We start from the raw sequence: 11,873 nt of genomic DNA on the forward strand, positions 1-11,873 counted from the left end.
AGGAGTAGCAGAAATCCAGTAGAGCCCAGAAAACAGGACGGTCACAAAAAGGAGGGAAGGAAACATCTGGCCCCCACCACCCATTCCCCCAGAGGGATCAGCCTGAAGCAGAGGGGATGTCTCCCTGCAGGGATAAGGAAGCAAGAGGGGCCCAGTAGCCCCAGCACTCCCCTCAGAGAAGGAACTGACATTGTGCCCCACCCCCATGGACCAGCTGCTGCTGCAACGTGCCCTCCTGGACCTGGACCACTTCGGGAGCATGTCCCACCCAGGGTGAGCAGCCACCGCACCCTTCTTCCATCCTCAGGCTTTGTTGCTCTATATCACACCCACCTAGTGGCCCACCACCCCCGAGCCACTGTTACACTGTCTTAGGCCATTTAGTGTGGCTGTAACAGAATACTGGGACTCGGGCTAACTTATTTTATAAAAAAGGTTTATTTGGTTCACCCTGCTTGTGTCTGAAAAGTCCGAGATCGGGCAGCACAACTGGCAAGGGTCTTGTGCTGCTTCATCTCATGGGGAAAGTGGAAGGCGAAACAGGTGTATGCAAGGGGCTCACAGGGCAAGAGAGGAAACACGAGAGTCTAGGAAGCTGAACTCACTCTGATAACAATCCACTCCTGGTAACTAATCCAGTCCCATGAAAAGGCATTAATCTATTCATAAAGGATCTGCCCTGTGACCCAAATAACTCCCACTAGGCCCCACCTCCCACACCACCACATTTGGAATCAAATTTCAAATGGATGAAATTTCAAATGGCTGGTGGGAACAAAGGATGTCCACATCACAGCATACACCCCACCTGTGGGGCCACGCTGCTGTGCCCCTCCCCTCCCAGCTGCCATTGCGCCCTGCCCCTTGGAGCCTGAGCTGACTTGGTGCCCTGCTTTCCAGGGAATCAGTGCCTTGGCCAGTCTGAGCAGTCACACCCCCCACTGCACGAGAGCTGAAGCACTGCCCTGCTTCACAGGGAATCAGTGTCTTGGCTGAGCTGAGCAGCCACACCTGCCAGGGATGAGCCAACATGGCACCCCCATATCCCAGGAAAACGGCATTGGTTGAACTGTGGTACATTGCCCTTCAGGACAAACAACTGTAGAACCCTGCTTCCTTGGAACTGGACTAGCCCTGGAGAACCTGAGTTGCCCAGGCACCTGCCTCCACACGGAGAGAAGTAGTTGCTGCGCTGGTCCCTGCCCCCGAGGGCCCAAGCCACAGTAGTGCTCCACCATTCTGGGGTCCTTGCTGATGCTGCGCCTGGCCTCACAGAGACTGAGATGCTGCTGTGTCCCACCACTGCAGGGTCCAGAGTCACTATCATGTCACTCCCATGTCCAGAGTCACTCCCATCCCCTAGGAGTTTACTTCTTTAACTCCTCGCAAAAACAGAGTGAGAGGAAATAATTCCAAACACATTTTACCAGGCCAGTATCACCTTAATACCTAAGCCAAACCAAAACACACACACACACACAAACACACACACACCAAACAAACAAAAACTACAGGTCAACTTCTCCAATAAATTAGATACTGATGCAAACATCCTAAAAAAATTTTAGCAAATAGAATTCAACAACACATCAAAAACATTATACATCGTGTTTAAGTGGGATTTATCCCTGGCATGCAAGGCTGGTTTAAAATATGTAAATCAATCAATGTGATATATCACATTAACAAAATGAAAGATAAAACGACATGGTCACCTCAATTGATGCAGTAAAAGCATTTAACAAAGTTTAGCAACCTTTCTTGATAAAACCTCTTAATAGTTTATGTATAGAAGGAAAGTTCCTCAACATAATAAAGACCATTTATGAAGAACCCACAGTCTAATCATAGTTAGTGGGGAACAACTAAACCTTTTCCACTAAGATTGAGTACAAGATAGGGATGGCCAGCCTCATCACTTTTATTCAATAGAGTACTTGCAAGAGCAATCAGATGAGAAAAAAAAGGCAACTAAATTAAAGAAGTAAAATTATCTCCATTTGCAGATGACAAGATCCTTTACGTAAAAAACTCCAAAGATTCCACAAAAAAACTGTGAGAACTACTAAATCAATTCAGTTAAGCTGCAAGGTATAAACTCAACATATAAAAATCAGTTGCATTTCTATGTGCAAGTAACCTAGCTGATGAAGCAATCAAGAAAATAATCTCATTTACGATAGCATCAAAGAAAAACAAAAACTTAGGAATACATTTAACCAAGAAGGTGAGAGATGTGTACACTTGAAAACCATAAAACATTGATGAAAGAAATTTAGACATGAACAAATGAAAAGACATCCTATGTTTATGGATCAGAAGAATTAATATTGTTAAAATGTTCACACTACCCAAAGCAAATATACAGATTTAACACAATCCTCATCAAAGTTCTGATGACATTCTTCACAGAACAGAATAAAACAATCCTGGCCAGGCACAGTGGCTCACGCCTGTAATTCCAGCACTTTGGGAGACCGCAGCGGGTGGATCACGAGGTCAGGAGTTGGAGACCAGCCCGGCTAACATAGTGAAACCCAGTCTCTACTAAAACTACAAAAATTGGCCAGGCATAGTGGCATGTGCCTGTAGTCCCAGCTACCTGGGAGGCTGAGGCAGAAGAATTGCTTGAATCCAGGAGGCAGAGGTTTTAGTGAGCTGAGATTATGCCACTGCACTCCAGCTTGGGTGACAGAGTGAGACTTCGCCTCAAAAAAAAAAAAAAAGAAAAGAAAAAACAATCCTGAAACTCATATGGAACCACAAAAAAACCCCAAACAGCCAACAGATAACTGTGAAAGAAAAAGTTGGAGGCATCACACCTCTTGATTTAAAATTGTATTACAAAGCTATAGTAATCAAAACAGTATGGTGCTGGCATAAAAACAAAAAAATAGACCAATGGAACAGAACAGAGACCTTTGAAATAAATCCAAACATATACTGTCAACTAATTTTTGACAAGGGCAAACAAGACAACACAATGGTAAAAAAGATAGTTTCTTCAATAATATGATTTTCACATGCAAAAGAATAAAATTGGACCCTGATCATACACCATACACAAAAATCAACTCAAAACAGATACAAGACCAAAGACCCAAATAAGACCTGAAACCATAAAACTCCTAGAAGAAAACATAGGGGGAAAGCCTCTTGACATTGGCCTTAGCAATAATTTTTTGGATATCGCACCACAAGCCAGGCTACAAATGTAAACAAATGTAAACATAAACAAGGAGGACTGCATCAAACTAAAAAGCTTCTGCACAGCAAAGGAACAACCAACAAAATGAAAGGGGAACCTACAGACTGGAAGAAATATTTGCAAACCACATATCTCACAAAGTGTTAATATCCAAAAATCAGTAAAGAACTCTTACAACTTAATAGCAGAAAAACAACCCAGTTGAAAAATGGGCCAAATAGGAAATGACCAATAGGAAATGGGGAGATGTACATTAAAATAATACAAAGTAGCAGACATGTAGGATGAACAAGTTAGAGATCTAGTGTACATCATGAGGGCTATAGTTAATAAAAATATATTGTCTTTGGGATTTTTTGTTAAATAAGTAGATTTTAGCTGTTCCTGTCACACAAACAAAAATCTAACTATGTGAGATGGTAGCTATGTTAATTTGCTTCACTATAGTAACCAGTTTACTATCTATATGTATCCTTTAACATCATGTTGTCAACCTGAAATACATAAAATAAAATTTATTTTAAAAAAGAAAAGTTTGTCTTCAATCCAGAAAGAACCACTATTACCATTTTTTGGTGTTCCATTCCAAAATATCCCACAAATATACAATTGTTCAATCAAATTTAACGTTAGACTTTATACTTGAACATTCAAAGTACGTAAGAAATTATAGAAAAGTGTCTGTGTGACTCCCTGCCTGTAGAGCACAGGCTTCATCTCCACTAACACACACACGACCAGTACCTTATACAGAGAGTCCTTGTTTGTCTTTAGTCTGACACCATGGGCGAGCCCGAGGTGGCCCGTGGTCCACAGTCCTGACCAGGTGTCTTTCTCACCCACTGGTTTCAACAAAGATGTTACTGGGTTATAGAAGGCTGGGATGGAAACAGGATACCAAGTTCGCATGAAGACAATATCTGAAAAGAGGTAATTTACTTTAACATTTTCAAAAGAAGATTCATATCCATATTGAGAAGAAACAAAGAACAAAACCTTCACTCCAAACTTCTCTACCTGGCTGCAAAGTATTTGAAGGGAAAGCTCACTAAGGAAACTATTCTCATAGATCACAGAACTGTTACTGGGTGTGGCCAGGGGACTGCAGACACCAGGCGAATGGGCACACCGCATAAGACTGGGAGATCTAAGGCTGGAGCTGCTCAACTCTCTGGAGACCTGACTCCAGCCTCTCGTCACACTGGCTAGAAGTCAAGCATGAATGGTAACACCCTGCCCTGAACACTACTGAAGACACTCACCGCTCATCCGCAGCTTATCCTCAAAGCTAGCCTGGAAAGCTCCTTCTGGAGCTCAGAGTGCTCTCTTGATCTGCCCCCTTATCACACTGACAGTTCGAATCACAGCATATTCACATTTGGCCACTTCCAAGGCAGAATTAAACATTCCCTACAGGTATAGCAAGATAAAAACACACACACACACAAAATCATATACTTTATGCTTTATTTCTTACTTCAAACATACATCCTTGATTAAAGAACAAAAACAACTCACTGAAGGGTGATAAAATAATCAAAATGTATTTGCCCCTGAAAGTGGAATTACTACCTCAAAAAGAATACAACTCTTTCATTTTCCCCAAAATAATCATGTGAGTTCATGGGCATGTTCATCACCGCTGTCTGTGTGGAAGAGAAGATCAAAGAGGGATTTACTGGACTGAATTGGCCTAGGAAGCCTTTGCTGGAATCTCTCAGACTGGACTGCAGCCCAGATCCTTTTACTCGGATGCATGCACTTAGAACATGAAAACATAAGATAAACGCCGGTGGTATTATTACCTTATATTGTAAGAACATTTTATGACTTCCTAACTCTGTGTTTTCAATAGAATCATCCCCACTAATGAAATTGTCAATAAATGCTGCTCAAACCATCCTCCCCAAATACTGTAAAACAGTACATCCGTTTCTCTGTACCCTTGCCAAGTTATCTGCAAATGCTTTGTCGATTTTTCTACTGAGTTAGACAAACTTCTGATTTTTTTCCCTTTCTTAACACCAATTTAAAAAGTAGGAAACAAAAACCTAGTGGATAAAATGACATATTTTCAATATGAGTTCTGTGGCAGTCTCACATGGAAGTCAGGAGGAACAGCCTCAATTCCTAAATAGCTGTTTACCACTGCTTTTTTGAGCATATTTAAGTAATACAGAATATAAAGGAGCAAATAAAATAGGAAGTTTATAAAAGATTTCAAACACTTTTCTAAAAATATGAGGCCCACATTTAAGAGGTATTTCATTCCTTTTCTCAAACAATATGGACATTTATAAATATGAGAATATATAGATATACAGACCTTAATAAATGAAGTGTTCTTGAAAATTTCATATGGAAAACCAGTTAGCTTTAATTTCTTCACAATTTTTATGGATTTATCCAGATCAAGGACAACTCCTATGGCAGCTATCCGAAAATCAGGCTAACAGGAGCCCCAAAATTTGAAAATAGGAATAATATTAGCAAGAGAAAAACTTCAATTCTATGTGACACAATAAATTACCAAAGTGAATTTTACTTACAATTAGCTAAGAAAAACAAGAGAGAGCATCTGAACTTGCAACCCAGTGGTTTGACAAAAGCAATCCAAAACCTTAAAGTTGGTAAGCCAAACTAACAAGGGTGACTTGAGGCCAGGCACAGTGGCTCATACCTGTAATCCCAGCACTTTGGGAGGCCAAGGCAGGTGGATCACCTGAGGTCAGAAGTTTGAAACCAGTCTGGCCAACACGGCAAAATTCCGTCTCTACTAAAAATACAAAAATTAGCTCGGCATGATGGTGCACACCTGTAATCCCACCTACTCGGGAGGCTGAGGCAGGAGAACCGCTTAAACCCAGGAGGCAGAGGTTGCAGCGAGCCAAGATCGTGCCACTGCACTCCAACCTGGATGACAGAGTGCGACTCTGTCTCAAAAAAAAAAAAAAGAAAAAAAGAAAAAAAAGGCTACTTGAGTACTTTCCTGAGAGTGATTTCAGAGGAATGTAATTTTACTATGATGATTTATTTGGAACGAAATGGAAAAGAAAAATACAGTTGCAATGTTTAGGAAATTAAAATTTGGATCTCCAGGGAAGATTCCATCTGCTCATTATTCTGCTTTCTTCTCTGTTAAATGGGACCAGTAAACCCTGCCCTGCCTGACTGACTGGTCAAATGAAAATGGAGTGAACAGACTGCTACCCCAGCACAGCTGCAGGGAGTCTTGTGTCTGGGTGGTCTCTGATGGCTCCTCATAACCTCATATAGTGCTTAGCACATGGTGAGCACTGCTTAAATACTTGCTTAGATAAATAAATGCAAAAGATGCACAAAAATAGGAAATGTACCATTATAATTCTTCCACCTCCCCTCCTCTAATCCCACACCCTACTGAAAAGGATGTACGAAGATTAAAAACAAAGGGAAATTTACTTTATAATAATAAAAATGAGTAATTTTCAACTTAAAGCCTCATATACATAATAACCCACATTCAGGATATATTTCTCAAACCAATCTGTAAAAGAAATCGTCCAAGATAGTTACCATTATGCCACTGACAGACTGTATTGCCAAGAAACCAGTTCCCTGTGGAGTGATAGGGTCTTAAAGGAAAAGGAAAAAAAGAAATATAGCAAACCAGAAATTTTAGATTCTAGTTTAACATACTGGATATGGACATTTACATTTGGATATAGATTTACATATATACTCCAAACCACCTCCCCGCTCCCAGAAAACAGAAACATCTTAGGAGTGGAATTTTATGAAAGGAAAAGCACAAAGCTAAAATAACGCAGCCTATAAAGTTTAATCTCGGCAATAGGCAAGTTACTGTAATCATATTTTACCCCAAAAGGCTGCTCAACAATGCATGTGCTATGGGGTATACTTTAGAAGCCTTTGTCTTCCATTGTGGTCTTCAATATAATAGAGCAGGATGGTCTGAAACCTCCTCCACCCTACAGAAAATATGATTGGATCTTGGGACTTGAGGATTTTCTTATACCAGCGATGTTTCTTCAGACGCATCTGAGGGGGATGAGAGGGTAAGATGATTGATGGAGGGGAAATCCACAGAGCCTCAGGCACCAAATATGCAGCAAAGGGACCCCCTGCACGTGTCCAACATTTCCCTCGCTGTTGCCCAAGCCACCCAGGATAATGGGGTAATGGGGGTCAAAGTTCTGCACAAATTCACAGGGAACATTTTCAATCTCAACGTGGACGTACATCCCAGGTCGAAAACCATCATACTGAACTCTGGCTTCATCATCTTGATCTTCAAATTCTACGTGATTCAGCTGTACATGACGGGGTGGGGGGGAAAAACCTGTATGTTGTTATTTGTAATAAACATAGGATTAACATGAACAAATAAGCAATTTCTAAGTAAAGGAACTGTGGACAGAATTATGTAGGCTTTATCCTATTAAAAATACTACACATTTGCCGGGTATAGTGGCTCATGCCTGTAATCCCAGCACTTTGGGAGGCTGAGGCGGGCAGATCACATGAGGTCAGGAGTTTGAAACCAGCCTCGCCAACATGGTGAAACCCCGTCTCTACTAAAAATACCAAAATCAGCTGGGCATGGTGGTGCGTGCCTGTAGTCCCAACTACTCAGGAGGCAGAGGTGAGAGAATCACTTGAACCTGGGAGACGGAGGTTGCAGTGAGTCAAGATCGTGCCACTGCACTCCAGCCTGGGCAATAGAGCGAGATTCCATCTCAAAAAACAAAAAAACAAAAAAAACCCTACACATTTTACCTCTACAGTCTGTTCAGAATATGTCCCAACCATTTTCTTCTCTCCTGCTCCAAGGGACAGCAAATGTAGATAACTGTGGAGCCCTGCGTGCTCGAACATTGGAAACATCCCCAGTCCACACTTTCTTTCCTTCCTTTCCAAATAATTCTTTCACACTTTCCCCTTGTCTTCAAACACCCACCACCACCCTCACCTTCACTCAGCTGATGGCTGTTTCCTGATTCACTCCAAAACCAAAAGAACCTCTACGGTCAACCCTCTACCAGGGTTTCCTCCCATATCCAGCCTTATCAGAGCTCTGACCTGGCCCACAGAGGAGCTATGTGTTGCTATTTAAATGAAAATTAATTACAATTACATAATATTTAAAATGCAGTTCCTCAATCACACTAGTCACACTGGAAGTGGTCCATATCAACTTGCAGCCAGTGTTACAATATTGGGAAGCACAGACGTGCATCTCCATGATCACAGAAAGTTCTACGGGCAGCTCAGGCACAGATGATTTGTCCATGCCTCTACTCAGGGCCACACGTCACTTGCTCACTAGACACCATCCACTCTTCCTGGACTTTATTCCAACAGCTCTTCCCTCTGTTCTCTCTCTTATCTCAAAACCTTTTGATTCCACTTCTTCCACCAAAAACTGCTTCATTTCTCTGCTTCTCTCTGCAGCAAAACCCCACAAAAGTTTTCCACAGTTGCAGCCTCCAGTTTCTCTGCTCCCATTCTCCTACATCCATGAAAATTGGTGCTTGCCAAGATCGCTGAAGGCCTCCACACTGAAGGACTCCTCCAGCGGTCAACTCTGCCTTTACTGTAGTTAACACTGCAGCGGGATCTGAACAGTGCTTCGCCTCTGTGTACAACTGGACTCCTGCGTGCCTGCATGCTCACACTGCTTCTCCCTCTCCCTCCTAGGCACTGCTCAGCCTCACGGCCGCAATCGCCCCATCTCACCCATGCCAGTCTTGCTCCTCCCAGTCACTCTGCACTCACTCCCCGGCCACCTCACAGAGTTAAGTGGCATCTACCTGCTGAGGGCTGTACATCTAAGTCCCTGGCCAGACCTGTCTCTCCAGACTTGACACTCCACTTGTCTGCATGATACCCAGCCGAACCAAACATCATCTTCCCAAAACTGCATCTGCAGACAGTTTCCTATCTAACCTGCAATAACCCATCCTTCCAGGAACTTCCAGTCGCCATCCTCATTTCCTCTCACACACCCCACATTCAGTCCACCAGGAAATCCTACTGACCCAGCTTCCAAATAAACTCTATCCGGGTTTGACTCTTTGTCTCATCTCCACTGCCAGCCCTCTGGTTTATGCCACCGGACTGATCTCTACCAGACTGATGTCTTGGCAGAGTGATCTGATTACCTGAATGTCTCTCCTCTGCTCAAAACCCTCCAAGGACTCCCATTTCAGAGTGAAACATTCAGTCTTTTCCAATGGCCCACAAGGCTCTAGGTAATTTTAAATTGTAAATGGTGTGAAGCAAAAACTTCAGAGTTAGCCTAGTCATGCCTTTCAAAGGTCAGCACAGACTAGCAACCACTAAGCTAATGACTAATCAGGAAACAGTCCTTTGACTAGATGAAGATCTAGGATGAAACTCCGTTTCAGAAATCATATACCTGATCTGTTTCAGCTTACACAGGCACTCCTGGCCTCACTAACAAGACACAACTCAGATGCTCACCATCAACTGTACACACGTTTCTGTGTCTGTCTCCTTCAGAGTGACATCACCGCCTCCAGCAACCTGCTCAGCACCCCCAGGCAGGAGGGCCACACCATCTCCCTTTATCTCCGCATCTGACCTTATACTCCACATGTCCTTCTGAACTCTGACCAGGATGAGTTTTCAGAGCACTTCCCCTGGGAGCTCTGGTGTGTCCATAAGCCACACGGGCCACTGATCACCTGCCATTCAAATCAGGGAGCAGCGATCGGAATAGGCAGCATTGGCTTGCGCTGAAATGAACACACTGTCTCAGATCACTACATTGTAAAAGTCTCAAAAGTAGAGACCATGTCTCAGTCATTTTGGTTTTCTAATTCTTGTTACAAAATAGGTATGGATCTTTTTCTGGTGATCTTCTGACTGTAGAAACAATGAGCTCACTGCATGAATAAACACACTCACATGCATCTACCCAGGAGTCCGAATGAAAGGCACAGAAGCAGGATAGGAAGCAGGGACCCAAAGAAAGTCAGGGATTCCTGCACTATGTGATAGTCTTGACAAGGGGCTGAGAGGAACTGAGGTTTCTCAACTGTGCTTCTTTCTGCATTTCTCCTTTAAGATCATCAAAATATGTGCTTTCTCCTTCATCATATTCCACATCAAACATCTCCTTCAATTTTCTCTTCTTATCCAAATGCTTTTTCTTGGCACTTTCTTCTTCATCGGGGTCAATTTCTTCCTTGTTTCTCTATATCTTCATTCTTAAATTTCCAGAAGAAAAAATTTTGTGTATGTTTATGACGGTCTTTTCTTTAAACATTACATTTTTTAAAGTTCTATTTAAACAAAAATCTTAGCAAAAATCTGTTATCATTATCAATAAAACAAAACAAAATACAACATAACCTTTGTCTCTGAATAACATGGTACTGCTACAGGAAATTGTTACATCTGCATTACAATTAGCTGCTATTCATTAAGCTGGCTGGGAACACAAGCTAGAATAAAAATAACAGACGTGTCCCTCACCCAGATGCTCCCAGACCTTGTTCTAAAGAAATATTAGGGAGAACAGGGACTTCATTCTTTTAAATGACACTTCAATTTAAAAAGAGGAGAATGATGGCAATGGTTGAATGTAAGTCTGAGAAGCTAAGACTTCTGTGAGTGAAAAATCACAGTGGTCTTGGCAAATGACTATGGCAAGAAACGGTAGTAACTGTCGTCCAAAACTTAACAAGTAAACAAGAAAGCTTCTCTTTGGTCCCCACATCCCCACCCTTTAGGAAGGAATCTATCAATCCAGTCTGCAATCTTCACACATCACAAGTAAGGTTTGCATTTCTCAATGTGGGCCTCTCTCAGAACACAATGACCAAGAACAGCCAGCTACGACAAAGTCATACCTGAGTGTCGGGGCCCGATTTTCCCTTGTGCACGTCCCGTTTCCAAGTCTTCAAAGTCACCGTAGAGCTCCTCTGGGAAAAGAACACCCAAAGGCTGCTCTGTGAGCCAGGCATGCATGTGCTGCTGGCCCCACCCATGACAGGCCCACAATGCGCTCCACGTTCCAAGCCTCATTCTTACTGTTCCCGTCACTAGACACACAGGCAAAACTTTGCACTAGGGAATGCTTCATAAAACAGTTAGTATTTCATCATCTGTTTAGGTAAACTAAATTGACCCAATCCACATTTCCGCACTTCATGTCAAAAATCCCAATCTCAATTTTTCCAGTATAGATAATGGACACTCTTTCGTTTTTGTTTTTTTTTTTTTTTTTTGAGACGGAGTCTCACTCTGTCACTCAAGCTGGAGTGCAGTGGCACGATCTCAGCTCACTGCAACCTCTGCCTCCCAGGTTCAAGCAATTCTACTGCCTCAGTCTCCCGAGTAGCTGGGATTATAGGCACCCGCCACCAGACCTGGCTAATTTTTGTATTTTTAGTAGAGATGGGATTTCACCATATTGGCCAGGCTGGTCTCGAACTCCTGACCTCGTGATCTGCCCTCCTCAGCCTCCCAAAGTCCTGGGATTACAGGCATGAGACACTGCAACCGGCCAATGGACACTCTTTATGAAAGACACAGAGGTCTATCCGTGTCCCCCAAATGAATAATTCAAAGAGTGAATGGAAAAGTCCCACGCTGATAACCAGCATATGTGAAAAGGAGCCTCAATGTAAGTTCA

At 42.6% G+C, this 11,873-nt stretch overlaps 1 pseudogene; it reads right to left on the reverse strand.

Moving 5' to 3' along the window:
- Positions 1-3,844: 3,844 nt before the first annotated feature.
- Positions 3,845-8,878, reverse strand: LOC115933468 (ribosome biogenesis protein BMS1 homolog; annotated as a pseudogene).
- Between the last annotated feature and the right edge of the window lie 2,995 nt (positions 8,879-11,873).

This window comes from Gorilla gorilla, chromosome 16, assembly GCF_029281585.2.
Source record: "Gorilla gorilla gorilla isolate KB3781 chromosome 16, NHGRI_mGorGor1-v2.1_pri, whole genome shotgun sequence".
Classification (NCBI taxonomy): Eukaryota; Metazoa; Chordata; class Mammalia; order Primates; family Hominidae; genus Gorilla; species Gorilla gorilla.